Source organism: Etheostoma spectabile, unplaced genomic scaffold (genome assembly GCF_008692095.1).
Source record: "Etheostoma spectabile isolate EspeVRDwgs_2016 unplaced genomic scaffold, UIUC_Espe_1.0 scaffold00018237, whole genome shotgun sequence".
Classification (NCBI taxonomy): Eukaryota; Metazoa; Chordata; class Actinopteri; order Perciformes; family Percidae; genus Etheostoma; species Etheostoma spectabile.
Window position 1 is genome coordinate 1365 of NW_022604171.1, and position 27947 is coordinate 29311.

Consider the following 27947-nt stretch of genomic DNA (forward strand, 5'->3'; position numbering starts at 1 on the left):
TCCTTCAGGACAAATTTGTTTTTCAAGGAAAGATTGTTAGCAAGCAAAACAGGAAAAACATCAGCTTGATTATTGCTGTAGTTGACTGACACCAAGGGGCTTAGATAATTTAAACACATGTTTGAACAATGAGCCCATCATTTGGCTCTTCATATTGTCCATTTTTCTTGTAGTTTGTGTTGGGGGGGTAAAGTTGGAATGACAAACAACGGATTAGGTGCTAGAGCATCCGAGCCAATCCGAGCTAGCTAGGAGTTCGAACCTAGAATCTTCTGATTCGTAGTCAGACGCGTTATCCATTGCGCCACTAGCCCTACATTCAGCATTGGAAAAAAGCTACATTTCCTCACCATTGTATGCAAATATAGTTGTGATCTTTGTTGGCAAACGTAGAAAGGCCAGTCAAATGTTTGTTGTTGTCCAAAATTTGGGGACTCTTGAAGGACTTTTAGGCTAAACTGTCCAGTTTTATCAATGTAAGTAAAAGAAGAAGTAATTCAAAGGAACAACAGAAAAGTGTAGCCTCCTCACAGGTGCCGTGACCCAGATTCCTAACGGGGTTGCTGTAGCCGCCGCAACGCAAAGTACAAGCACTATGAGATCACGGCCATTTGGTATTGAAATTTGCCGCGTTGTTGTGATAGCATAGTTCGGAAATCTGAATCACAAATATGCTGCTATTTTCTAGGTTTCCCTAATGAAGAGTAACAACTGATAATTCCAGGGATAGTTTATCTAGTGCTGCTGATTCGAAAAAAACAAATACAGAGAAAGCTTGATGATAGCTTTGCTTGAGTTAAATTGAAGGATTTAGGGCTGTTTTAGCACATGTTGAAAAGCTATTTACGCATCATAGATTTTCATACGTATAATTTACTGTGATAGACAGTTTGTACCGAGTAAACTTGGAAATGAGTATCAAGTAATTTAATAGCTAAAGAACAGAACAAACTATCAGGAGTCATCCCTACGTCTTGTGAAATGTAATCAGACCCATTACCCATTGCCCCACAAGCCCTAGGTTCAGAAGCATTGGGAGTATCTGGGTTCTCACACCATTCTATGCAAACAGTTGATCTTTGTTGCCAATTGTATACAGCAATCCAGTCAAATCTTTGTCCTAATCCAAAACGGGGGCCTCCTGCAGGACCTTTATCCGATCTGTCCAGTTTTCTATCATTGTAAATGAAGCAGAGGATGGAACAATTTAGAGGCCATAACAGAGATCAAGCTTCTCAAAGTTGCCGAGACCGGATTCGAACCGGGGTTGCTGCGGCACACGAAGAGTACTAACCACTATACGATCACGGCCACTTGGTAGCAGTGGGGCCTTGTTTTGTGATAGCATAGTTGGAACTCTGAACTTCAACTCTACTGATATTTTCCCCGCTTTCTCTAATTGTTGACTAACAAATGAAAATTTCATGGATGGTTTATCTAGCACTGCTATTCTGTCCTTCAGGGACAAATTTGTTTTTTCAAGGAAAGATGAGTAGCAAGCAAAAACAGGAAAACATCAGCTTGATTATGCTGTAGTTGACTGACACCAATTCCTAACGGGGTTGCTGTAGCCGCCGCAACGCAAAGTACCAAGCACTATGAGATCACGGCCATTTGGTATTGAAATTGCCGCGTTGTTGTGATAGTGTTGAAAATATAAAGTTTAATGTTTCAATACTATGTAATTATACATGTTCTCATGTTTAAGAGTATGCTGCAGTAGGGTTTGAAAAGATGATTTTATCAGTGGTGTGGGCTCCAATTTCATGCTGTGTAAATTACCATTGTCTGTCTCAAGAAAGGTAGATCAACAAAGCCTTTCTGTTCTCTCACCTGCCCCCCTCTCTCCCACGGTCTCTGCCATATGGTTAGAACAAAAGACAATTAACATTTAGAAGGACAACATTTGCTCCACAAGAAGGAAGAGGCCTCCTGTCTTCCACCACCTGGTGTCCTGGACTGAGATGGGACGCTGGAATGCTGATTCGCTGTATTGTGTTGGACTTTCTCACGACATGATAATTCACGTTTGATCTATGTGTGTGAAAACTACCCCAAAGGAGGGGTTAGAGCATGTCCTTCCCGATTGGACAGCCAAGATGCACTAGATCTGCTGTCATGACAACAACGGACCAATGAGAATGGATTTGAAAGCACCAGGTGAAAAGGAACCGCCCCCAGGTGCAGGGCATAAATGAGAGTCTTTTACGGAATTCAAGACTCTTCCATTGAACTCCGTCAGGAGGAGCGTGGATCAGTCCGCTGTCAGCTGCAGTGTTATTGTGTTTGTTTGTCTGATTGTCTTTGTCTCATCATCTTCATCACTGCTGTTGCATTAAACCTTCACCAATTCTCAATTTTGACCCCCAGCCTCCTTTTCCTCAGAAATCTGAACGAATGCGATGTAAGTTATGAATTTCTTACAATTGGTGACCCCGACGTGATTTTCTGGAGGGAAAAGGACGGACAAATTCAAAAAGACTGGATCATGGGAGTTGCTGAATTTTCACATGGGCCCGAAAAACTGAGAGGTGACCAGAAACCCTGTTTATCAAAACACTGCATAGGAATGTAGACGTGACTATTCAGCAGCCATCACCGCCGTAAGTCTGTAAAAGTAATGCGCAACTGAAGCAGTGTCAAGGATGAGTTAAAGCAAGTGTGTGTGTAATTGTGCATGATTGTTGTATTTGATATATGTAATGTTTTGAAAAAAGTCCGGAATTTACGTGCACATTAGAAGTCCAATAGACGGCCAGGATTAGAATCCGTTAAATTTAGATTAAAAGACCGGCAAGGGACGGCGACAGAGTGGTAGTCTCTGTGAGGGGCAATTGTGAGAACAAGTCTTTTTATTAAAGCCAGTTTAACAGACTGTGAGATTGTGGGAGCTGGATTAACCGGTATTACTGTGACGATGGGTGCTGTGTCCCAGTCTAACGCGTCTTAGTTCTTGATTTGCTGCCTAATGTTACAAAAGCCTGCATCAGAGGGTTCGATTCTGAGCCAGTAAGACGGCGAATCGAGGTCACAAGAGCGGAGCGCTGTTTTGTTGTTTCTGTAACTGAGTTAGTAAGACCTGCAACAGAGGGCATAAAAATTACAGAGCAATTGACACGTTTTTGTTTTTGTGTACCTTAGTCTATAAGACCTGCACAAGAAGGCACAAAACCTGCGTGGAAGGTTCGGTTCTGAGCCAGTAAGACGGCGAATCGAGGTCACAAGAGTAGACCTAGTCGATGAAAAATAGGAACAATTAAAACTAGGGATGTGAATACTGTAAATAAATTAATGGTGCAGGGTTGGCTGTGCTACTGGGAGCTTGCAGAAGGCGGCTCCAGTTGTATTGATGGTGGCTATAATTAACTCTGTGATTTGTTGAACTGGGAGCATGAATGCTCTGGCAGTGTGTTTTTAAACAGGAAAAGCGTTCATTGACACCTGTCCTGTAGTGACTGGGGAAGAATTATTTGTTGAATAAGATGAAATTGAACTGTGAGTTTAATTTCTGATGAGATTGCGGTATGAATGTGTCCATCTTGAAATGTTCCACAGAATGGCTGGCTTGATGTGTTGTGGGGAACTGCTGAAAAAGTGTGAATGGTTGGAGAGTGAAGAGTGATTGCAGTTCCTCAGAAAATGCATAATGAGCAGTTAGGACTGTATACAAATTTGTCAAACATTTCACATTTGAAATAATTAGTTTCAGTCGATTACATCTATTTCATGTTTGGTGTTTTCCTAAATTAGTCTGGTTTAACTTAAACATCCTTTTTTCCTGTTCCCTGTTTAAGTGTTAATTTGCTCTTTCAAAACCTCACTCATTGTCTCCTGTGTTAAAGAAGGACTGAAAAGGAGGGACTGGGGTTTCACACCTTGATGCAGACAGATAAATCAATGCAGATCTACTCAGTCTTAAGAGTGAATGTTCAGGCGGTCATCAAAGAATCATGACTTAGCATTGTGTGATGTTCTCAAATGTTTTTAATTGATAAGTGCATTTTTATTTAGGATTCATCTGTTTCTTTTATTCTTTTGGTTTGTGTTTGAGTAATGTTGTGTCTGAATGAATTGATAAAGCTCATTACAAGTCAAATTAAGCCTTCAAATAAAGTCAACTGAAAAGTGGTGGGAAATTAAATTGAGCTGCCTTAAGCAATTTGACATTACAAGATAATGTACCAGAGGTACCAGATTAAAGCTTATTGGGGTTTTAAATGGATACATTAGTAGATGCATATTGGGAATTTTGACTCAATTGGATTGTTTTTTGACTTGAAATGATAAATAAGAGGGTTTCATTGCATTTATATTCATTCTGAACTTTTGTTTTCCATGATTTTGTTAAGGTTTATTTTATTTCTTTTCTTTCAGTCAAACTTTTGATTTTCTGCATGGGTGGGAACGTACGGTTTTAGTCAAGACAGTAGCTTTTCTGTTGTTGTTGTTTCTTTGTTTTGATTTTATTTCTTCTCCCTAGTTTGTAAAAATAGTTTAAAAAAAAAAAAAAAAAAAATTGAAGATTTGCTAAACGTTCTGTGCTGGCCACACAGAACGTTAAAACAATCTTCTTCTCAGAGTGTTGTGGCACAAAACGTGATACAAGACTAATGTTGACATAAATTTGCTCCAAAATAGCAATTTGTTGAAAAATTTGTCAAAATTTTGAAATTTCAATTGAAAGAATCATTAGCAGCCCAACCTACTTGAGAGATTTTGGGAATTTTAAAGTGGAAAATTACAGTGGTTTTTATTCCTTGAATATATGTATTTGTGATTGGTGAATTATATATGTACATTTTCAATGGACTGATGATTTTTGGACGGGTAATTTTTTTTTTAGTGTTTTGGACTGAATTTTTTTTTGCCCATTGTCTTAAGGACTTTGGAAAACACAGAGACAAAGGAAAACATTTCTCCCTCCGTGAGAAATGAATGGACAGATCAAAGACAAACTCATTTCACAGTTTTTTCCTCCCAGAATGAAACACTAATATGACTTTTGAAAAGCAAAAAGTCTGTCAAAACCATTATTCACAGGTTAAAGCAGAGACTGGTCCGTCCTGATGGCTTCAGCTGTTCAAGAAAATCCAGATCCAGGTGGAACAAGCTCATTCTGTCGACTACCAGCGCTGCAGTGAAGGCCACCAGCCCAGCAGGGATCAACAGCCCAGCAGGGGACCACCAGCCCGCATAGGATCAACAGCCCAGCATGGGACCACCAGCCCTGCATAGGATCAACAGCCCAGCAGGGGGCCAACAAACATCTGACCAGACGCGGACGGAGAGCATGGAGCGTCGCTGTTGCAGATTTCCTGTGGTGGCTCCTGACACTGCCAGCATAGAGGAGGGAGACTGGAGTCCCCGTCCCTGATGCTGACTTCTGCTGACCAAACCATCCCCAGGTGCTGGAGTAGAGGCACACCAAGCTGTTCATCCCCATGTTTCTTCAGTTAGACCTACGATAACATCCACACCAGGTGTCAGAAAAGGAGGGTCCTGATTCCATGATGAGTTCCACTCAGGCACGCTAAGCATAGCGCCATCATCTTTCCGTCTGGATGTTTCTGAAACAGATGATGTTTCAGAAAAGGAGGGAAAAGGAGGGTGTTGATATAAGGAGGGTGCAATCAGTCACCTTCCATCCAACCGGTAAAGAATCCGAATATTCAGCCCATTCTTCAGAAAAAGGAGAGTAAGGACTTTTTACAGAAGCGCAGCTGAGCGGGCGCACAAATGTGACATCATGAAAGCGCCGTGGCCTGCTGCAGTGACAAACTGCAGCCTAACAATGAACCAGCAACCATGTGAGATTTTGTCCCCAGAGACTTTCCTTCCAGATTAGAAAAATATTTGGACTTCAGAATAATTTCCATTAGACACATTTGCCATTAAGAGAGATTTTAAACCAGCTGATTACTCTACAAAATTGAGATTAGGTGTAAGGTTACTTGTGCAGATTTGAATTGGAGAGTTGGATTTAGTTAGGAGTTGATCTGTTTTCTTCCAATTATACATGTTTGTGTTGAAATGCTACTTTTTGATTTAGAGATTTTAAGAATTTTTGTTTTCCTTCCTAGATTTTTGTTCTCCTTCCTGTTAAATGATTTAAGTTTCCATTGTTTTTTCACCTGGTCAAAGACTTTTAATATCTTCTGATTTGTTTGTTTTTGTTTCAAAAGTTAGTCACTAATCAGTGAGTAATATCAGCCATAGGAGCAACAGTTGTATTAAAGAGCATAACATTTTTACAAGGAGTCAGATGAGGTCAAAGGAAATGAATTGTTTGAAAAATCATGTTTTGTTTCTTACAACTTTTGCAGCTGATGTTTACATTTTTGGTTGAATCTTTTGTTCATATAATTCAAGACAAGACATTGTTTTCAACAATATACATTGACAGTTTAGGAGTACCTCAAGGGTTGCTGATGAATTCAAAGCAAGAAATCAATTTTGGCAGGTATAGAATCTATTTCCTCTGGCCTACAATTAACAAGAATGTGGACTGGATTAATTACATTTATTACAATCAACAACGCTTTGTCAATACTCCAGAGATGCTGTGAGAGGCCTACATGAACAGCTAGGCAAAACCACCCTAATGACATATCAAATAGAATTGCTCTTGACATGAGATTGGCAGAAAAGGGAGGAGTCTGCAAAGTGTTCAAAACTACATGCTGCACATACATCCCCAATAACAGCACCAGATGGCTCAGTCACACGGGCATTTCAAGGACTTACCACCTTAAGTGAAGAGTTTGCTGAAAACAGAGGTGTAGAGACACCATTGAAATCTTCAACTCAATGTTTGGCAGTACAAAGCTTTCTTCCACAGCATCATCATGTCAATAACAATAATGTGTGCATTACTTGTGCTATATGGATGTTGTTGCATTCCCTGCATTAGAACTTTAGCAAATCGGCTTATAACCACAGCTTTAACTAAGGAAAAGGAGGGACAGTTTCTGCTAAGAAAAGCACCTGTAGCACCTTGGATAGAAGTTGAGGAGTCAGATAATGAGGTCGAGGAAGAAGATGAATCTTTTGTATAATTGTTTACATCCTGAGTTAGCCATCTACCATGAAGTATTCTCTACATTTGTCATTAATGTTTACATTTTTCTAAATATAATTTTTATGTTATGTACAAACTTTATTTTGTCTATAGTAGGTTTCACACCAAGTAAGGTGTGAAAAAGGAGGGACTGTTGAATAATATAAAGTTTAAATGTTTCAATACTATGTAATTATACATGTTCTCATGTTTTAAGATGTATGCTGCACTAGGGTTTGAAAAGATGATTTTAATCAGTGGTGTGGGCTCCATATCATGCTGTGTAAATTACCATATTCTGTCTCAAGAAAGGTAGATCAAACAAGCCTTTCTGTTCTCTCACCTGCCCCCCTCTCTCCCACGGTCTCTGCCATATGGTTTAGAACAAAAGACAATTAACATTTAGAAGGACAACATTTGCTCCACAAGAAGGAAGAGGCCTCCTGTCTTCCACCACCTGGTGTCCTGGACTGAGATGGGACGCTGGAATGCTGATTCGCTGTATTGTGTTGGACTTTCTCACTGACATGATAATTCACGTTTGATCTATGTGTGTGAAAACTACCCCAAAGGAGGGGGTTAGAGCATGTCCTTCCCGATTGGACAGCAAAGATGCACTAGATCTGCTGTCATGACAACAACGGACCAATGAGAATGGATTTGAAAGCACCAGGTGAAAAGGAACCGCCCCCAGGTGCAGGGCATAAATGAGAGTCTTTTACGGATATTCAAGACTGCTTCCATGTGACTCCGTCAGGAGGAGCGTGGATCAGTCCGCTGTCAGCTGCAGTGTTATTGTGTTTGTATTGTCTGATTGTCTTTGTCTCATCATCTTCATCACTGCTGTTGCATTAAACCTTCACCAATTCTCAATTTGACCCCCAGCCTCCTTTTCCTCAGAAATCTGAACGAATGCGATGTAAGTTATGAATTTCTTACAATAGCATAGTCGGAAATCTGAATCACAAATATGCTGCTATTTTCTAGGTTTCCCTAATTGAAGAGTAACAACTGATAATTCCAGGGATAGTTTATCTAGTGCTGCTGATTCGAAAAAAACAAATACAGAGAAAGCTTGATGATAGCTTTGCTTGAGTTAAATTGAAGGATTTAGGGCTGTTTTAGCACATGTTGAAAAGCTATTTACGCATCATTAGACTGTTCATACGTATAAATTTACTGTGATAGACAGTTTGTACCGGAGTAAACTTGGAAATGAGTATCAAGTAATTTAATAGCTAAAGAACAGAACAAACTATCCAGGAGTCATCCCTTACGTCTTGTGAAATGTAATCAGACACATTACCCATTGCCCCACAAGCCCTAGGTTCAGAGAGCATTGGGAGTATCTGGGTTCTCACACCATTCTATGCAAACAGTTGATCTTTGTTGCCAATTGTACAGCAATCCAGTCAAATCTTTGTTCTAATCCAAAACGTGGGGCCTCCTGCAGGACCTTTATCCTGATCTGTCCAGTTTCTATCATTGTAAAATGAAGCAGAGGATGGAACAATTTAGAGGCATAACAGAGATCAAGCTTCTCAAAGTTGCCGAGACCCGATTCGAACCGGGGTTGCTGCGGCCACAACGCAGAGTACTAACCACTATACGATCACGGCCACTTGGTAGCAGTGGGGCCTTGTTTTTGTGATAGCATAGTTGGAACTCTGAACTTCAACTCTACTGATATTTTCCCGCTTTCTCTAATTGTTGACTAACAAATGAAAATTTCATGGATGGTTTATCTAGCACTGCTGATTCTGTCCTTCAGGGACAAATTTGTTTTTTCAAGGAAAGATGATTAGCAAGCAAAAACAGGAAAACATCAGCTTGATTATTGCTGTAGTTGACTGACACCAAGGGGCTTAGATAAATTTACACACATGTTGAAACAATGAGAACACATCATTTGGCTCTTCATATATGTCCATTTTCTTTGTAGTGTTTGTGTTGGGGGGTAAAGTTGGAAATGACAAAAAACGGATTTAGGTGCTAAAGAGCAATCCGAGCTAGCTAGGAGTCGAACCTAGAATCTTCTGATTCGTAGTCAGACGCGTTATCCATTGCGCCACTAGCCCTACATTCAGCATTGGGAAAAAAGCTACGTTTCTCACCATTGTATGCAAATAGTTGTGATCTTTGTTGGCAAACGTAGAGAAGGCCAGTCAAATGTTTGTTGTTGTCCAAAATTTGGGGACTCTTGAAGGACTTTTAGGCTAAGCTGTCCAGTTTTTATCAATGTAAAGTAAAGCAGAAGAAGTAGTAATTCAAAGGAACAACAGAAAAGTAGCTCCTCACAGGTGCCGTGACCCAGATTCCTAACGGGGTTGCTGTAGCCGCCGCAACGCAAAGTACCAAGCACTATGAGATCACGGCCATTTGGTATTGAAATTGCCGCGTTGTTGTGATAGCATAGTCGGAAATCTGAATCACAAATATGCTGCTATTTTCTAGGTTTCCCTAATTGAAGAGTAACAACTGATAATTCCAGGGATAGTTTATCTAGTGCTGCTGATTCGAAAAAAACAAATACAGAGAAAGCTTGATGATAGCTTTGCTTGAGTTAAATTGAAGGATTTAGGGCTGTTTTAGCACATGTTGAAAAGCTATTTACGCATCATTAGACTGTTCATACGTATAAATTTACTGTGATAGACAGTTTGTACCGGAGTAAACTTGGAAATGAGTATCAAGTAATTTAATAGCTAAAGAACAGAACAAACTATCCAGGAGTCATCCCTTACGTCTTGTGAAATGTAATCAGACACATTACCCATTGCCCCACAAGCCCTAGGTTCAGAGAGCATTGGGAGTATCTGGGTTCTCACACCATTCTATGCAAACAGTTGATCTTTGTTGCCAATTGTACAGCAATCCAGTCAAATCTTTGTTCTAATCCAAAACGTGGGGCCTCCTGCAGGACCTTTATCCTGATCTGTCCAGTTTCTATCATTGTAAAATGAAGCAGAGGATGGAACAATTTAGAGGCATAACAGAGATCAAGCTTCTCAAAGTTGCCGAGACCCGGATTCGAACCGGGGTTGCTGCGGCCACAACGCAGAGTACTAACCACTATACGATCACGGCCACTTGGTAGCAGTGGGGCCTTGTTTTTGTGATAGCATAGTTGGAACTCTGAACTTCAACTCTACTGATATTTTCCCGCTTTCTCTAATTGTTGACTAACAAATGAAAATTTCATGGATGGTTTATCTAGCACTGCTGATTCTGTCCTTCAGGGACAAATTTGTTTTTTCAAGGAAAGATGATTAGCAAGCAAAAACAGGAAAACATCAGCTTGATTATTGCTGTAGTTGACTGACACCAAGGGGCTTAGATAAATTTACACACATGTTGAAACAATGAGAACACATCATTTGGCTCTTCATATATGTCCATTTTCTTTGTAGTGTTTGTGTTGGGGGGTAAAGTTGGAAATGACAAACAACGGATTTAGGTGCTAAAGAGCAATCCGAGCTAGCTAGGAGTCGAACCTAGAATCTTCTGATTCGTAGTCAGACGCGTTATCCATTGCGCCACTAGCCCTACATTCAGCATTGGGAAAAAAGCTACGTTTCCTCACCATTGTATGCAAATAGTTGTGATCTTTGTTGGCAAACGTAGAGAAGGCCAGTCAAATGTTTGTTGTTGTCCAAAATTTGGGGACTCTTGAAGGACTTTTAGGCTAAGCTGTCCAGTTTTTATCAATGTAAAGTAAAGCAGAAGAAGTAGTAATTCAAAGGAACAACAGAAAAGTAGCTCCTCACAGGTGCCGTGACCCAGATTCCTAACGGGGTTGCTGTAGCCGCCGCAACGCAAAGTACCAAGCACTATGAGATCACGGCCATTTGGTATTGAAATTGCCGCGTTGTTGTGATAGCATAGTCGGAAATCTGAATCACAAATATGCTGCTATTTTCTAGGTTTCCCTAATTGAAGAGTAACAACTGATAATTCCAGGGATAGTTTATCTAGTGCTGCTGATTCGAAAAAAACAAATACAGAGAAAGCTTGATGATAGCTTTGCTTGAGTTAAATTGAAGGATTTAGGGCTGTTTTAGCACATGTTGAAAAGCTATTTACGCATCATTAGACTGTTCATACGTATAAATTTACTGTGATAGACAGTTTGTACCGGAGTAAACTTGGAAATGAGTATCAAGTAATTTAATAGCTAAAGAACAGAACAAACTATCCAGGAGTCATCCCTTACGTCTTGTGAAATGTAATCAGACACATTACCCATTGCCCCACAAGCCCTAGGTTCAGAGAGCATTGGGAGTATCTGGGTTCTCACACCATTCTATGCAAACAGTTGATCTTTGTTGCCAATTGTACAGCAATCCAGTCAAATCTTTGTTCTAATCCAAAACGTGGGGCCTCCTGCAGGACCTTTATCCTGATCTGTCCAGTTTCTATCATTGTAAAATGAAGCAGAGGATGGAACAATTTAGAGGCATAACAGAGATCAAGCTTCTCAAAGTTGCCGAGACCCGGATTCGAACCGGGGTTGCTGCGGCCACAACGCAGAGTACTAACCACTATACGATCACGGCCACTTGGTAGCAGTGGGGCCTTGTTTTTGTGATAGCATAGTTGGAACTCTGAACTTCAACTCTACTGATATTTTCCCGCTTTCTCTAATTGTTGACTAACAAATGAAAATTTCATGGATGGTTTATCTAGCACTGCTGATTCTGTCCTTCAGGGACAAATTTGTTTTTTCAAGGAAAGATGATTAGCAAGCAAAAACAGGAAAACATCAGCTTGATTATTGCTGTAGTTGACTGACACCAAGGGGCTTAGATAAATTTACACACATGTTGAAACAATGAGAACACATCATTTGGCTCTTCATATATGTCCATTTTCTTTGTAGTGTTTGTGTTGGGGGGTAAAGTTGGAAATGACAAACAACGGATTTAGGTGCTAAAGAGCAATCCGAGCTAGCTAGGAGTCGAACCTAGAATCTTCTGATTCGTAGTCAGACGCGTTATCCATTGCGCCACTAGCCCTACATTCAGCATTGGGAAAAAAGCTACGTTTCCTCACCATTGTATGCAAATAGTTGTGATCTTTGTTGGCAAACGTAGAGAAGGCCAGTCAAATGTTTGTTGTTGTCCAAAATTTGGGGACTCTTGAAGGACTTTTAGGCTAAGCTGTCCAGTTTTTATCAATGTAAAGTAAAGCAGAAGAAGTAGTAATTCAAAGGAACAACAGAAAAGTAGCTCCTCACAGGTGCCGTGACCCAGATTCCTAACGGGGTTGCTGTAGCCGCCGCAACGCAAAGTACCAAGCACTATGAGATCACGGCCATTTGGTATTGAAATTGCCGCGTTGTTGTGATAGCATAGTCGGAAATCTGAATCACAAATATGCTGCTATTTTCTAGGTTTCCCTAATTGAAGAGTAACAACTGATAATTCCAGGGATAGTTTATCTAGTGCTGCTGATTCGAAAAAAACAAATACAGAGAAAGCTTGATGATAGCTTTGCTTGAGTTAAATTGAAGGATTTAGGGCTGTTTTAGCACATGTTGAAAAGCTATTTACGCATCATTAGACTGTTCATACGTATAAATTTACTGTGATAGACAGTTTGTACCGGAGTAAACTTGGAAATGAGTATCAAGTAATTTAATAGCTAAAGAACAGAACAAACTATCCAGGAGTCATCCCTTACGTCTTGTGAAATGTAATCAGACACATTACCCATTGCCCCACAAGCCCTAGGTTCAGAGAGCATTGGGAGTATCTGGGTTCTCACACCATTCTATGCAAACAGTTGATCTTTGTTGCCAATTGTACAGAAATCCAGTCAAATCTTTGTTCTAATCCAAAACGTGGGGCCTCCTGCAGGACCTTTATCCTGATCTGTCCAGTTTCTATCATTGTAAAATGAAGCAGAGGATGGAACAATTTAGAGGCATAACAGAGATCAAGCTTCTCAAAGTTGCCGAGACCCGGATTCGAACCGGGGTTGCTGCGGCCACAACGCAGAGTACTAACCACTATACGATCACGGCCACTTGGTAGCAGTGGGGCCTTGTTTTTGTGATAGCATAGTTGGAACTCTGAACTTCAACTCTACTGATATTTTCCCGCTTTCTCTAATTGTTGACTAACAAATGAAAATTTCATGGATGGTTTATCTAGCACTGCTGATTCTGTCCTTCAGGGACAAATTTGTTTTTTCAAGGAAAGATGATTAGCAAGCAAAAACAGGAAAACATCAGCTTGATTATTGCTGTAGTTGACTGACACCAAGGGGCTTAGATAAATTTACACACATGTTGAAACAATGAGAACACATCATTTGGCTCTTCATATATGTCCATTTTCTTTGTAGTGTTTGTGTTGGGGGGTAAAGTTGGAAATGACAAACAACGGATTTAGGTGCTAAAGAGCAATCCGAGCTAGCTAGGAGTCGAACCTAGAATCTTCTGATTCGTAGTCAGACGCGTTATCCATTGCGCCACTAGCCCTACATTCAGCATTGGGAAAAAAGCTACGTTTCCTCACCATTGTATGCAAATAGTTGTGATCTTTGTTGGCAAACGTAGAGAAGGCCAGTCAAATGTTTGTTGTTGTCCAAAATTTGGGGACTCTTGAAGGACTTTTAGGCTAAGCTGTCCAGTTTTTATCAATGTAAAGTAAAGCAGAAGAAGTAGTAATTCAAAGGAACAACAGAAAAGTAGCTCCTCACAGGTGCCGTGACCCAGATTCCTAACGGGGTTGCTGTAGCCGCCGCAACGCAAAGTACCAAGCACTATGAGATCACGGCCATTTGGTATTGAAATTGCCGCGTTGTTGTGATAGCATAGTCGGAAATCTGAATCACAAATATGCTGCTATTTTCTAGGTTTCCCTAATTGAAGAGTAACAACTGATAATTCCAGGGATAGTTTATCTAGTGCTGCTGATTCGAAAAAAACAAATACAGAGAAAGCTTGATGATAGCTTTGCTTGAGTTAAATTGAAGGATTTAGGGCTGTTTTAGCACATGTTGAAAAGCTATTTACGCATCATTAGACTGTTCATACGTATAAATTTACTGTGATAGACAGTTTGTACCGGAGTAAACTTGGAAATGAGTATCAAGTAATTTAATAGCTAAAGAACAGAACAAACTATCCAGGAGTCATCCCTTACGTCTTGTGAAATGTAATCAGACACATTACCCATTGCCCCACAAGCCCTAGGTTCAGAGAGCATTGGGAGTATCTGGGTTCTCACACCATTCTATGCAAACAGTTGATCTTTGTTGCCAATTGTACAGCAATCCAGTCAAATCTTTGTTCTAATCCAAAACGTGGGGCCTCCTGCAGGACCTTTATCCTGATCTGTCCAGTTTCTATCATTGTAAAATGAAGCAGAGGATGGAACAATTTAGAGGCATAACAGAGATCAAGCTTCTCAAAGTTGCCGAGACCCGGATTCGAACCGGGGTTGCTGCGGCCACAACGCAGAGTACTAACCACTATACGATCACGGCCACTTGGTAGCAGTGGGGCCTTGTTTTTGTGATAGCATAGTTGGAACTCTGAACTTCAACTCTACTGATATTTTCCCGCTTTCTCTAATTGTTGACTAACAAATGAAAATTTCATGGATGGTTTATCTAGCACTGCTGATTCTGTCCTTCAGGGACAAATTGTTTTTTCAAGGAAAGATGATTAGCAAGCAAAAACAGGAAAACATCAGCTTGATTATTGCTGTAGTTGACTGACACCAAGGGGCTTAGATAAATTTACACACATGTTGAAACAATGAGAACACATCATTTGGCTCTTCATATATGTCCATTTTCTTTGTAGTGTTTGTGTTGGGGGGTAAAGTTGGAAATGACAAACAACGGATTTAGGTGCTAAAGAGCAATCCGAGCTAGCTAGGAGTCGAACCTAGAATCTTCTGATTCGTAGTCAGACGCGTTATCCATTGCGCCACTAGCCCTACATTCAGCATTGGGAAAAAAGCTACGTTTCCTCACCATTGTATGCAAATAGTTGTGATCTTTGTTGGCAAACGTAGAGAAGGCCAGTCAAATGTTTGTTGTTGTCCAAAATTTGGGGACTCTTGAAGGACTTTTAGGCTAAGCTGTCCAGTTTTTATCAATGTAAAGTAAAGCAGAAGAAGTAGTAATTCAAAGGAACAACAGAAAAGTAGCTCCTCACAGGTGCCGTGACCCAGATTCCTAACGGGGTTGCTGTAGCCGCCGCAACGCAAAGTACCAAGCACTATGAGATCACGGCCATTTGGTATTGAAATTGCCGCGTTGTTGTGATAGCATAGTCGGAAATCTGAATCACAAATATGCTGCTATTTTCTAGGTTTCCCTAATTGAAGAGTAACAACTGATAATTCCAGGGATAGTTTATCTAGTGCTGCTGATTCGAAAAAAACAAATACAGAGAAAGCTTGATGATAGCTTTGCTTGAGTTAAATTGAAGGATTTAGGGCTGTTTTAGCACATGTTGAAAAGCTATTTACGCATCATTAGACTGTTCATACGTATAAATTTACTGTGATAGACAGTTTGTACCGGAGTAAACTTGGAAATGAGTATCAAGTAATTTAATAGCTAAAGAACAGAACAAACTATCCAGGAGTCATCCCTTACGTCTTGTGAAATGTAATCAGACACATTACCCATTGCCCCACAAGCCCTAGGTTCAGAGAGCATTGGGAGTATCTGGGTTCTCACACCATTCTATGCAAACAGTTGATCTTTGTTGCCAATTGTACAGCAATCCAGTCAAATCTTTGTTCTAATCCAAAACGTGGGGCCTCCTGCAGGACCTTTATCCTGATCTGTCCAGTTTCTATCATTGTAAAATGAAGCAGAGGATGGAACAATTTAGAGGCATAACAGAGATCAAGCTTCTCAAAGTTGCCGAGACCCGGATTCGAACCGGGGTTGCTGCGGCCACAACGCAGAGTACTAACCACTATACGATCACGGCCACTTGGTAGCAGTGGGGCCTTGTTTTTGTGATAGCATAGTTGGAACTCTGAACTTCAACTCTACTGATATTTTCCCGCTTTCTCTAATTGTTGACTAACAAATGAAAATTTCATGGATGGTTTATCTAGCACTGCTGATTCTGTCCTTCAGGGACAAATTAGTTTTTTCAAGGAAAGATGATTAGCAAGCAAAAACAGGAAAACATCAGCTTGATTATTGCTGTAGTTGACTGACACCAAGGGGCTTAGATAAATTTACACACATGTTGAAACAATGAGAACACATCATTTGGCTCTTCATATATGTCCATTTTCTTTGTAGTGTTTGTGTTGGGGGGTAAAGTTGGAAATGACAAACAACGGATTTAGGTGCTAAAGAGCAATCCGAGCTAGCTAGGAGTCGAACCTAGAATCTTCTGATTCGTAGTCAGACGCGTTATCCATTGCGCCACTAGCCCTACATTCAGCATTGGGAAAAAAGCTACGTTTCCTCACCATTGTATGCAAATAGTTGTGATCTTTGTTGGCAAACGTAGAGAAGGCCAGTCAAATGTTTGTTGTTGTCCAAAATTTGGGGACTCTTGAAGGACTTTTAGGCTAAGCTGTCCAGTTTTTATCAATGTAAAGTAAAGCAGAAGAAGTAGTAATTCAAAGGAACAACAGAAAAGTAGCTCCTCACAGGTGCCGTGACCCAGATTCCTAACGGGGTTGCTGTAGCCGCCGCAACGCAAAGTACCAAGCACTATGAGATCACGGCCATTTGGTATTGAAATTGCCGCGTTGTTGTGATAGCATAGTCGGAAATCTGAATCACAAATATGCTGCTATTTTCTAGGTTTCCCTAATTGAAGAGTAACAACTGATAATTCCAGGGATAGTTTATCTAGTGCTGCTGATTCGAAAAAAACAAATACAGAGAAAGCTTGATGATAGCTTTGCTTGAGTTAAATTGAAGGATTTAGGGCTGTTTTAGCACATGTTGAAAAGCTATTTACGCATCATTAGACTGTTCATACGTATAAATTTACTGTGATAGACAGTTTGTACCGGAGTAAACTTGGAAATGAGTATCAAGTAATTTAATAGCTAAAGAACAGAACAAACTATCCAGGAGTCATCCCTTACGTCTTGTGAAATGTAATCAGACACATTACCCATTGCCCCACAAGCCCTAGGTTCAGAGAGCATTGGGAGTATCTGGGTTCTCACACCATTCTATGCAAACAGTTGATCTTTGTTGCCAATTGTACAGAAATCCAGTCAAATCTTTGTTCTAATCCAAAACGTGGGGCCTCCTGCAGGACCTTTATCCTGATCTGTCCAGTTTCTATCATTGTAAAATGAAGCAGAGGATGGAACAATTTAGAGGCATAACAGAGATCAAGCTTCTCAAAGTTGCCGAGACCCGGATTCGAACCGGGGTTGCTGCGGCCACAACGCAGAGTACTAACCACTATACGATCACGGCCACTTGGTAGCAGTGGGGCCTTGTTTTTGTGATAGCATAGTTGGAACTCTGAACTTCAACTCTACTGATATTTTCCCGCTTTCTCTAATTGTTGACTAACAAATGAAAATTTCATGGATGGTTTATCTAGCACTGCTGATTCTGTCCTTCAGGGACAAATTAGTTTTTTCAAGGAAAGATGATTAGCAAGCAAAAACAGGAAAACATCAGCTTGATTATTGCTGTAGTTGACTGACACCAAGGGGCTTAGATAAATTTACACACATGTTGAAACAATGAGAACACATCATTTGGCTCTTCATATATGTCCATTTTCTTTGTAGTGTTTGTGTTGGGGGGTAAAGTTGGAAATGACAAACAACGGATTTAGGTGCTAAAGAGCAATCCGAGCTAGCTAGGAGTCGAACCTAGAATCTTCTGATTCGTAGTCAGACGCGTTATCCATTGCGCCACTAGCCCTACATTCAGCATTGGGAAAAAAGCTACGTTTCCTCACCATTGTATGCAAATAGTTGTGATCTTTGTTGGCAAACGTAGAGAAGGCCAGTCAAATGTTTGTTGTTGTCCAAAATTTGGGGACTCTTGAAGGACTTTTAGGCTAAGCTGTCCAGTTTTTATCAATGTAAAGTAAAGCAGAAGAAGTAGTAATTCAAAGGAACAACAGAAAAGTAGCTCCTCACAGGTGCCGTGACCCAGATTCCTAACGGGGTTGCTGTAGCCGCCGCAACGCAAAGTACCAAGCACTATGAGATCACGGCCATTTGGTATTGAAATTGCCGCGTTGTTGTGATAGCATAGTCGGAAATCTGAATCACAAATATGCTGCTATTTTCTAGGTTTCCCTAATTGAAGAGTAACAACTGATAATTCCAGGGATAGTTTATCTAGTGCTGCTGATTCGAAAAAAACAAATACAGAGAAAGCTTGATGATAGCTTTGCTTGAGTTAAATTGAAGGATTTAGGGCTGTTTTAGCACATGTTGAAAAGCTATTTACGCATCATTAGACTGTTCATACGTATAAATTTACTGTGATAGACAGTTTGTACCGGAGTAAACTTGGAAATGAGTATCAAGTAATTTAATAGCTAAAGAACAGAACAAACTATCCAGGAGTCATCCCTTACGTCTTGTGAAATGTAATCAGACACATTACCCATTGCCCCACAAGCCCTAGGTTCAGAGAGCATTGGGAGTATCTGGGTTCTCACACCATTCTATGCAAACAGTTGATCTTTGTTGCCAATTGTACAGAAATCCAGTCAAATCTTTGTTCTAATCCAAAACGTGGGGCCTCCTGCAGGACCTTTATCCTGATCTGTCCAGTTTCTATCATTGTAAAATGAAGCAGAGGATGGAACAATTTAGAGGCATAACAGAGATCAAGCTTCTCAAAGTTGCCGAGACCCGGATTCGAACCGGGGTTGCTGCGGCCACAACGCAGAGTACTAACCACTATACGATCACGGCCACTTGGTAGCAGTGGGGCCTTGTTTTTGTGATAGCATAGTTGGAACTCTGAACTTCAACTCTACTGATATTTTCCCGCTTTCTCTAATTGTTGACTAACAAATGAAAATTTCATGGATGGTTTATCTAGCACTGCTGATTCTGTCCTTCAGGGACAAATTAGTTTTTTCAAGGAAAGATGATTAGCAAGCAAAAACAGGAAAACATCAGCTTGATTATTGCTGTAGTTGACTGACACCAAGGGGCTTAGATAAATTTACACACATGTTGAAACAATGAGAACACATCATTTGGCTCTTCATATATGTCCATTTTCTTTGTAGTGTTTGTGTTGGGGGGTAAAGTTGGAAATGACAAACAACGGATTTAGGTGCTAAAGAGCAATCCGAGCTAGCTAGGAGTCGAACCTAGAATCTTCTGATTCGTAGTCAGACGCGTTATCCATTGCGCCACTAGCCCTACATTCAGCATTGGGAAAAAAGCTACGTTTCCTCACCATTGTATGCAAATAGTTGTGATCTTTGTTGGCAAACGTAGAGAAGGCCAGTCAAATGTTTGTTGTTGTCCAAAATTTGGGGACTCTTGAAGGACTTTTAGGCTAAGCTGTCCAGTTTTTATCAATGTAAAGTAAAGCAGAAGAAGTAGTAATTCAAAGGAACAACAGAAAAGTAGCTCCTCACAGGTGCCGTGACCCAGATTCCTAACGGGGTTGCTGTAGCCGCCGCAACGCAAAGTACCAAGCACTATGAGATCACGGCCATTTGGTATTGAAATTGCCGCGTTGTTGTGATAGCATAGTCGGAAATCTGAATCACAAATATGCTGCTATTTTCTAGGTTTCCCTAATTGAAGAGTAACAACTGATAATTCCAGGGATAGTTTATCTAGTGCTGCTGATTCGAAAAAAACAAATACAGAGAAAGCTTGATGATAGCTTTGCTTGAGTTAAATTGAAGGATTTAGGGCTGTTTTAGCACATGTTGAAAAGCTATTTACGCATCATTAGACTGTTCATACGTATAAATTTACTGTGATAGACAGTTTGTACCGGAGTAAACTTGGAAATGAGTATCAAGTAATTTAATAGCTAAAGAACAGAACAAACTATCCAGGAGTCATCCCTTACGTCTTGTGAAATGTAATCAGACACATTACCCATTGCCCCACAAGCCCTAGGTTCAGAGAGCATTGGGAGTATCTGGGTTCTCACACCATTCTATGCAAACAGTTGATCTTTGTTGCCAATTGTACAGCAATCCAGTCAAATCTTTGTTCTAATCCAAAACGTGGGGCCTCCTGCAGGACCTTTATCCTGATCTGTCCAGTTTCTATCATTGTAAAATGAAGCAGAGGATGGAACAATTTAGAGGCATAACAGAGATCAAGCTTCTCAAAGTTGCCGAGACCCGGATTCGAACCGGGGTTGCTGCGGCCACAACGCAGAGTACTAACCACTATACGATCACGGCCACTTGGTAGCAGTGGGGCCTTGTTTTTGTGATAGCATAGTTGGAACTCTGAACTTCAACTCTACTGATATTTTCCCGCTTTCTCTAATTGTTGACTAACAAATGAAAATTTCATGGATGGTTTATCTAGCACTGCTGATTCTGTCCTTCAGGGACAAATTTGTTTTTTCAAGGAAAGATGATTAGCAAGCAAAAACAGGAAAACATCAGCTTGATTATTGCTGTAGTTGACTGACACCAAGGGGCTTAGATAAATTTACACACATGTTGAAACAATGAGAACACATCATTTGGCTCTTCATATATGTCCATTTTCTTTGTAGTGTTTGTGTTGGGGGGTAAAGTTGGAAATGACAAACAACGGATTTAGGTGCTAAAGAGCAATCCGAGCTAGCTAGGAGTCGAACCTAGAATCTTCTGATTCGTAGTCAGACGCGTTATCCATTGCGCCACTAGCCCTACATTCAGCATTGGGAAAAAAGCTACGTTTCCTCACCATTGTATGCAAATAGTTGTGATCTTTGTTGGCAAACGTAGAGAAGGCCAGTCAAATGTTTGTTGTTGTCCAAAATTTGGGGACTCTTGAAGGACTTTTAGGCTAAGCTGTCCAGTTTTTATCAATGTAAAGTAAAGCAGAAGAAGTAGTAATTCAAAGGAACAACAGAAAAGTAGCTCCTCACAGGTGCCGTGACCCAGATTCCTAACGGGGTTGCTGTAGCCGCCGCAACGCAAAGTACCAAGCACTATGAGATCACGGCCATTTGGTATTGAAATTGCCGCGTTGTTGTGATAGCATAGTCGGAAATCTGAATCACAAATATGCTGCTATTTTCTAGGTTTCCCTAATTGAAGAGTAACAACTGATAATTCCAGGGATAGTTTATCTAGTGCTGCTGATTCGAAAAAAACAAATACAGAGAAAGCTTGATGATAGCTTTGCTTGAGTTAAATTGAAGGATTTAGGGCTGTTTTAGCACATGTTGAAAAGCTATTTACGCATCATTAGACTGTTCATACGTATAAATTTACTGTGATAGACAGTTTGTACCGGAGTAAACTTGGAAATGAGTATCAAGTAATTTAATAGCTAAAGAACAGAACAAACTATCCAGGAGTCATCCCTTACGTCTTGTGAAATGTAATCAGACACATTACCCATTGCCCCACAAGCCCTAGGTTCAGAGAGCATTGGGAGTATCTGGGTTCTCACACCATTCTATGCAAACAGTTGATCTTTGTTGCCAATTGTACAGAAATCCAGTCAAATCTTTGTTCTAATCCAAAACGTGGGGCCTCCTGCAGGACCTTTATCCTGATCTGTCCAGTTTCTATCATTGTAAAATGAAGCAGAGGATGGAACAATTTAGAGGCATAACAGAGATCAAGCTTCTCAAAGTTGCCGAGACCCGGATTCGAACCGGGGTTGCTGCGGCCACAACGCAGAGTACTAACCACTATACGATCACGGCCACTTGGTAGCAGTGGGGCCTTGTTTTTGTGATAGCATAGTTGGAACTCTGAACTTCAACTCTACTGATATTTTCCCGCTTTCTCTAATTGTTGACTAACAAATGAAAATTTCATGGATGGTTTATCTAGCACTGCTGATTCTGTCCTTCAGGGACAAATTTGTTTTTTCAAGGAAAGATGATTAGCAAGCAAAAACAGGAAAACATCAGCTTGATTATTGCTGTAGTTGACTGACACCAAGGGGCTTAGATAAATTTACACACATGTTGAAACAATGAGAACACATCATTTGGCTCTTCATATATGTCCATTTTCTTTGTAGTGTTTGTGTTGGGGGGTAAAGTTGGAAATGACAAACAACGGATTTAGGTGCTAAAGAGCAATCCGAGCTAGCTAGGAGTCGAACCTAGAATCTTCTGATTCGTAGTCAGACGCGTTATCCATTGCGCCACTAGCCCTACATTCAGCATTGGGAAAAAAGCTACGTTTCCTCACCATTGTATGCAAATAGTTGTGATCTTTGTTGGCAAACGTAGAGAAGGCCAGTCAAATGTTTGTTGTTGTCCAAAATTTGGGGACTCTTGAAGGACTTTTAGGCTAAGCTGTCCAGTTTTTATCAATGTAAAGTAAAGCAGAAGAAGTAGTAATTCAAAGGAACAACAGAAAAGTAGCTCCTCACAGGTGCCGTGACCCAGATTCCTAACGGGGTTGCTGTAGCCGCCGCAACGCAAAGTACCAAGCACTATGAGATCACGGCCATTTGGTATTGAAATTGCCGCGTTGTTGTGATAGCATAGTCGGAAATCTGAATCACAAATATGCTGCTATTTTCTAGGTTTCCCTAATTGAAGAGTAACAACTGATAATTCCAGGGATAGTTTATCTAGTGCTGCTGATTCGAAAAAAACAAATACAGAGAAAGCTTGATGATAGCTTTGCTTGAGTTAAATTGAAGGATTTAGGGCTGTTTTAGCACATGTTGAAAAGCTATTTACGCATCATTAGACTGTTCATACGTATAAATTTACTGTGATAGACAGTTTGTACCGGAGTAAACTTGGAAATGAGTATCAAGTAATTTAATAGCTAAAGAACAGAACAAACTATCCAGGAGTCATCCCTTACGTCTTGTGAAATGTAATCAGACACATTACCCATTGCCCCACAAGCCCTAGGTTCAGAGAGCATTGGGAGTATCTGGGTTCTCACACCATTCTATGCAAACAGTTGATCTTTGTTGCCAATTGTACAGCAATCCAGTCAAATCTTTGTTCTAATCCAAAACGTGGGGCCTCCTGCAGGACCTTTATCCTGATCTGTCCAGTTTCTATCATTGTAAAATGAAGCAGAGGATGGAACAATTTAGAGGCATAACAGAGATCAAGCTTCTCAAAGTTGCCGAGACCCGGATTCGAACCGGGGTTGCTGCGGCCACAACGCAGAGTACTAACCACTATACGATCACGGCCACTTGGTAGCAGTGGGGCCTTGTTTTTGTGATAGCATAGTTGGAACTCTGAACTTCAACTCTACTGATATTTTCCCGCTTTCTCTAATTGTTGACTAACAAATGAAAATTTCATGGATGGTTTATCTAGCACTGCTGATTCTGTCCTTCAGGGACAAATTTGTTTTTTCAAGGAAAGATGATTAGCAAGCAAAAACAGGAAAACATCAGCTTGATTATTGCTGTAGTTGACTGACACCAAGGGGCTTAGATAAATTTACACACATGTTGAAACAATGAGAACACATCATTTGGCTCTTCATATATGTCCATTTTCTTTGTAGTGTTTGTGTTGGGGGGTAAAGTTGGAAATGACAAACAACGGATTTAGGTGCTAAAGAGCAATCCGAGCTAGCTAGGAGTCGAACCTAGAATCTTCTGATTCGTAGTCAGACGCGTTATCCATTGCGCCACTAGCCCTACATTCAGCATTGGGAAAAAAGCTACGTTTCCTCACCATTGTATGCAAATAGTTGTGATCTTTGTTGGCAAACGTAGAGAAGGCCAGTCAAATGTTTGTTGTTGTCCAAAATTTGGGGACTCTTGAAGGACTTTTAGGCTAAGCTGTCCAGTTTTTATCAATGTAAAGTAAAGCAGAAGAAGTAGTAATTCAAAGGAACAACAGAAAAGTAGCTCCTCACAGGTGCCGTGACCCAGATTCCTAACGGGGTTGCTGTAGCCGCCGCAACGCAAAGTACCAAGCACTATGAGATCACGGCCATTTGGTATTGAAATTGCCGCGTTGTTGTGATAGCATAGTCGGAAATCTGAATCACAAATATGCTGCTATTTTCTAGGTTTCCCTAATTGAAGAGTAACAACTGATAATTCCAGGGATAGTTTATCTAGTGCTGCTGATTCGAAAAAAACAAATACAGAGAAAGCTTGATGATAGCTTTGCTTGAGTTAAATTGAAGGATTTAGGGCTGTTTTAGCACATGTTGAAAAGCTATTTACGCATCATTAGACTGTTCATACGTATAAATTTACTGTGATAGACAGTTTGTACCGGAGTAAACTTGGAAATGAGTATCAAGTAATTTAATAGCTAAAGAACAGAACAAACTATCCAGGAGTCATCCCTTACGTCTTGTGAAATGTAATCAGACACATTACCCATTGCCCCACAAGCCCTAGGTTCAGAGAGCATTGGGAGTATCTGGGTTCTCACACCATTCTATGCAAACAGTTGATCTTTGTTGCCAATTGTACAGAAATCCAGTCAAATCTTTGTTCTAATCCAAAACGTGGGGCCTCCTGCAGGACCTTTATCCTGATCTGTCCAGTTTCTATCATTGTAAAATGAAGCAGAGGATGGAACAATTTAGAGGCATAACAGAGATCAAGCTTCTCAAAGTTGCCGAGACCCGGATTCGAACCGGGGTTGCTGCGGCCACAACGCAGAGTACTAACCACTATACGATCACGGCCACTTGGTAGCAGTGGGGCCTTGTTTTTGTGATAGCATAGTTGGAACTCTGAACTTCAACTCTACTGATATTTTCCCGCTTTCTCTAATTGTTGACTAACAAATGAAAATTTCATGGATGGTTTATCTAGCACTGCTGATTCTGTCCTTCAGGGACAAATTAGTTTTTTCAAGGAAAGATGATTAGCAAGCAAAAACAGGAAAACATCAGCTTGATTATTGCTGTAGTTGACTGACACCAAGGGGCTTAGATAAATTTACACACATGTTGAAACAATGAGAACACATCATTTGGCTCTTCATATATGTCCATTTTCTTTGTAGTGTTTGTGTTGGGGGGTAAAGTTGGAAATGACAAACAACGGATTTAGGTGCTAAAGAGCAATCCGAGCTAGCTAGGAGTCGAACCTAGAATCTTCTGATTCGTAGTCAGACGCGTTATCCATTGCGCCACTAGCCCTACATTCAGCATTGGGAAAAAAGCTACGTTTCCTCACCATTGTATGCAAATAGTTGTGATCTTTGTTGGCAAACGTAGAGAAGGCCAGTCAAATGTTTGTTGTTGTCCAAAATTTGGGGACTCTTGAAGGACTTTTAGGCTAAGCTGTCCAGTTTTTATCAATGTAAAGTAAAGCAGAAGAAGTAGTAATTCAAAGGAACAACAGAAAAGTAGCTCCTCACAGGTGCCGTGACCCAGATTCCTAACGGGGTTGCTGTAGCCGCCGCAACGCAAAGTACCAAGCACTATGAGATCACGGCCATTTGGTATTGAAATTGCCGCGTTGTTGTGATAGCATAGTCGGAAATCTGAATCACAAATATGCTGCTATTTTCTAGGTTTCCCTAATTGAAGAGTAACAACTGATAATTCCAGGGATAGTTTATCTAGTGCTGCTGATTCGAAAAAAACAAATACAGAGAAAGCTTGATGATAGCTTTGCTTGAGTTAAATTGAAGGATTTAGGGCTGTTTTAGCACATGTTGAAAAGCTATTTACGCATCATTAGACTGTTCATACGTATAAATTTACTGTGATAGACAGTTTGTACCGGAGTAAACTTGGAAATGAGTATCAAGTAATTTAATAGCTAAAGAACAGAACAAACTATCCAGGAGTCATCCCTTACGTCTTGTGAAATGTAATCAGACACATTACCCATTGCCCCACAAGCCCTAGGTTCAGAGAGCATTGGGAGTATCTGGGTTCTCACACCATTCTATGCAAACAGTTGATCTTTGTTGCCAATTGTACAGAAATCCAGTCAAATCTTTGTTCTAATCCAAAACGTGGGGCCTCCTGCAGGACCTTTATCCTGATCTGTCCAGTTTCTATCATTGTAAAATGAAGCAGAGGATGGAACAATTTAGAGGCATAACAGAGATCAAGCTTCTCAAAGTTGCCGAGACCCGGATTCGAACCGGGGTTGCTGCGGCCACAACGCAGAGTACTAACCACTATACGATCACGGCCACTTGGTAGCAGTGGGGCCTTGTTTTTGTGATAGCATAGTTGGAACTCTGAACTTCAACTCTACTGATATTTTCCCGCTTTCTCTAATTGTTGACTAACAAATGAAAATTTCATGGATGGTTTATCTAGCACTGCTGATTCTGTCCTTCAGGGACAAATTAGTTTTTTCAAGGAAAGATGATTAGCAAGCAAAAACAGGAAAACATCAGCTTGATTATTGCTGTAGTTGACTGACACCAAGGGGCTTAGATAAATTTACACACATGTTGAAACAATGAGAACACATCATTTGGCTCTTCATATATGTCCATTTTCTTTGTAGTGTTTGTGTTGGGGGGTAAAGTTGGAAATGACAAACATTTAGGTGCTAAAGAGCAATTGTAGTAGGAGTTTCTTCTGAGTTCAGACGGTCCATTGCGCCACTAGCCCTACATTCAGCATTGGGAAATGACCAATGCACAACGTAGAGAAGGCCAGTTAAAGCCAACAGAGCTAGCCGAGAGGAGTTACACGGCCATTGGTAGAATCTTCTGATTCAAGCAAGTCAGCTTGATTATGCCATTAGCACACATGTTGAAACCACATCATTTGGCTCTTCATATATGTCCATTCAGTGTTTGTGTTGGGGGTAAAGTTGGAAATGATTTAGGTGCTAAAGAGCAATCCGAGCTAGCTAGGAGTCGAACCTTCTTCTGATTCGTAGTCATTATCCATTGCGCCACTAGCCCTACATTCAGCATTGGGAAAAAAGCTAGTTTCCTCACCATTGTATGCAAATAGTTGTGATCTTTGTTGGCAAACGTAGAGAAGGCCAGTCAAATGTTTGTTGTTGTCCAAAATTTGGGGACTCTTGAAGGACTTTTAGGCTAAGCTGTCCAGTTTTTATCAATGTAAAGTAAAGCAGAAGAAGTAGTAATTCAAAGGAACAACAGAAAAGTAGCTCCTCACAGGTGCCGTGACCCAGATTCCTAACGGGGTTGCTGTAGCCGCCGCAACGCAAAGTACCAAGCACTATGAGATCACGGCCATTTGGTATTGAAATTGCCGCGTTGTTGTGATAGCATAGTCGGAAATCTGAATCACAAATATGCTGCTATTTTCTAGGTTTCCCTAATTGAAGAGTAACAACTGATAATTCCAGGGATAGTTTATCTAGTGCTGCTGATTCGAAAAAAACAAATACAGAGAAAGCTTGATGATAGCTTTGCTTGAGTTAAATTGAAGGATTTAGGGCTGTTTTAGCACATGTTGAAAAGCTATTTACGCATCATTAGACTGTTCATACGTATAAATTTACTGTGATAGACAGTTTGTACCGGAGTAAACTTGGAAATGAGTATCAAGTAATTTAATAGCTAAAGAACAGAACAAACTATCCAGGAGTCATCCCTTACGTCTTGTGAAATGTAATCAGACACATTACCCATTGCCCCACAAGCCCTAGGTTCAGAGAGCATTGGGAGTATCTGGGTTCTCACACCATTCTATGCAAACAGTTGATCTTTGTTGCCAATTGTACAGAAATCCAGTCAAATCTTTGTTCTAATCCAAAACGTGGGGCCTCCTGCAGGACCTTTATCCTGATCTGTCCAGTTTCTATCATTGTAAAATGAAGCAGAGGATGGAACAATTTAGAGGCATAAC

The 27947-nt window shown here is 40.5% G+C and overlaps 25 non-coding genes across 25 annotated transcripts; all 25 read right to left on the reverse strand.

Annotated features, from left to right (window-relative positions):
• Positions 1–240: 240 nt before the first annotated feature.
• Positions 241–314, reverse strand: trnar-acg (transfer RNA arginine (anticodon ACG)). Its single transcript has one exon. It is a non-coding gene; the product is annotated as a tRNA-Arg (tRNA).
• An 8748-nt stretch (positions 315–9062) lies between these two features.
• Positions 9063–9135, reverse strand: trnar-acg (transfer RNA arginine (anticodon ACG)). Its single transcript has one exon. It is a non-coding gene; the product is annotated as a tRNA-Arg (tRNA).
• A 937-nt stretch (positions 9136–10072) lies between these two features.
• trnah-gug (transfer RNA histidin (anticodon GUG)) lies at positions 10073–10144 on the reverse strand. The gene has a single exon. It is a non-coding gene; the product is annotated as a tRNA-His (tRNA).
• Positions 10145–10530: 386 nt separating this feature from the next.
• Positions 10531–10603, reverse strand: trnar-acg (transfer RNA arginine (anticodon ACG)). The gene has a single exon. It is a non-coding gene; the product is annotated as a tRNA-Arg (tRNA).
• Positions 10604–11541: 938 nt separating this feature from the next.
• Positions 11542–11613, reverse strand: trnah-gug (transfer RNA histidin (anticodon GUG)). Its single transcript has one exon. It is a non-coding gene; the product is annotated as a tRNA-His (tRNA).
• A 386-nt stretch (positions 11614–11999) lies between these two features.
• trnar-acg (transfer RNA arginine (anticodon ACG)) lies at positions 12000–12072 on the reverse strand. The gene has a single exon. It is a non-coding gene; the product is annotated as a tRNA-Arg (tRNA).
• Positions 12073–13010: 938 nt separating this feature from the next.
• On the reverse strand, positions 13011–13082 carry trnah-gug (transfer RNA histidin (anticodon GUG)). The gene has a single exon. It is a non-coding gene; the product is annotated as a tRNA-His (tRNA).
• A 386-nt stretch (positions 13083–13468) lies between these two features.
• On the reverse strand, positions 13469–13541 carry trnar-acg (transfer RNA arginine (anticodon ACG)). The gene has a single exon. It is a non-coding gene; the product is annotated as a tRNA-Arg (tRNA).
• Positions 13542–14479: 938 nt separating this feature from the next.
• Positions 14480–14551, reverse strand: trnah-gug (transfer RNA histidin (anticodon GUG)). The gene has a single exon. It is a non-coding gene; the product is annotated as a tRNA-His (tRNA).
• A 385-nt stretch (positions 14552–14936) lies between these two features.
• On the reverse strand, positions 14937–15009 carry trnar-acg (transfer RNA arginine (anticodon ACG)). Its single transcript has one exon. It is a non-coding gene; the product is annotated as a tRNA-Arg (tRNA).
• A 938-nt stretch (positions 15010–15947) lies between these two features.
• Positions 15948–16019, reverse strand: trnah-gug (transfer RNA histidin (anticodon GUG)). The gene has a single exon. It is a non-coding gene; the product is annotated as a tRNA-His (tRNA).
• A 386-nt stretch (positions 16020–16405) lies between these two features.
• trnar-acg (transfer RNA arginine (anticodon ACG)) lies at positions 16406–16478 on the reverse strand. Its single transcript has one exon. It is a non-coding gene; the product is annotated as a tRNA-Arg (tRNA).
• Positions 16479–17416: 938 nt separating this feature from the next.
• trnah-gug (transfer RNA histidin (anticodon GUG)) lies at positions 17417–17488 on the reverse strand. Its single transcript has one exon. It is a non-coding gene; the product is annotated as a tRNA-His (tRNA).
• A 386-nt stretch (positions 17489–17874) lies between these two features.
• Positions 17875–17947, reverse strand: trnar-acg (transfer RNA arginine (anticodon ACG)). Its single transcript has one exon. It is a non-coding gene; the product is annotated as a tRNA-Arg (tRNA).
• A 938-nt stretch (positions 17948–18885) lies between these two features.
• trnah-gug (transfer RNA histidin (anticodon GUG)) lies at positions 18886–18957 on the reverse strand. Its single transcript has one exon. It is a non-coding gene; the product is annotated as a tRNA-His (tRNA).
• A 386-nt stretch (positions 18958–19343) lies between these two features.
• On the reverse strand, positions 19344–19416 carry trnar-acg (transfer RNA arginine (anticodon ACG)). Its single transcript has one exon. It is a non-coding gene; the product is annotated as a tRNA-Arg (tRNA).
• Positions 19417–20354: 938 nt separating this feature from the next.
• trnah-gug (transfer RNA histidin (anticodon GUG)) lies at positions 20355–20426 on the reverse strand. Its single transcript has one exon. It is a non-coding gene; the product is annotated as a tRNA-His (tRNA).
• Positions 20427–20812: 386 nt separating this feature from the next.
• Positions 20813–20885, reverse strand: trnar-acg (transfer RNA arginine (anticodon ACG)). The gene has a single exon. It is a non-coding gene; the product is annotated as a tRNA-Arg (tRNA).
• A 938-nt stretch (positions 20886–21823) lies between these two features.
• Positions 21824–21895, reverse strand: trnah-gug (transfer RNA histidin (anticodon GUG)). The gene has a single exon. It is a non-coding gene; the product is annotated as a tRNA-His (tRNA).
• Positions 21896–22281: 386 nt separating this feature from the next.
• Positions 22282–22354, reverse strand: trnar-acg (transfer RNA arginine (anticodon ACG)). Its single transcript has one exon. It is a non-coding gene; the product is annotated as a tRNA-Arg (tRNA).
• Positions 22355–23292: 938 nt separating this feature from the next.
• Positions 23293–23364, reverse strand: trnah-gug (transfer RNA histidin (anticodon GUG)). Its single transcript has one exon. It is a non-coding gene; the product is annotated as a tRNA-His (tRNA).
• Positions 23365–23750: 386 nt separating this feature from the next.
• Positions 23751–23823, reverse strand: trnar-acg (transfer RNA arginine (anticodon ACG)). The gene has a single exon. It is a non-coding gene; the product is annotated as a tRNA-Arg (tRNA).
• Positions 23824–24761: 938 nt separating this feature from the next.
• trnah-gug (transfer RNA histidin (anticodon GUG)) lies at positions 24762–24833 on the reverse strand. Its single transcript has one exon. It is a non-coding gene; the product is annotated as a tRNA-His (tRNA).
• A 386-nt stretch (positions 24834–25219) lies between these two features.
• trnar-acg (transfer RNA arginine (anticodon ACG)) lies at positions 25220–25292 on the reverse strand. Its single transcript has one exon. It is a non-coding gene; the product is annotated as a tRNA-Arg (tRNA).
• Positions 25293–26230: 938 nt separating this feature from the next.
• On the reverse strand, positions 26231–26302 carry trnah-gug (transfer RNA histidin (anticodon GUG)). The gene has a single exon. It is a non-coding gene; the product is annotated as a tRNA-His (tRNA).
• Positions 26303–27947: the final 1645 nt, after the last annotated feature.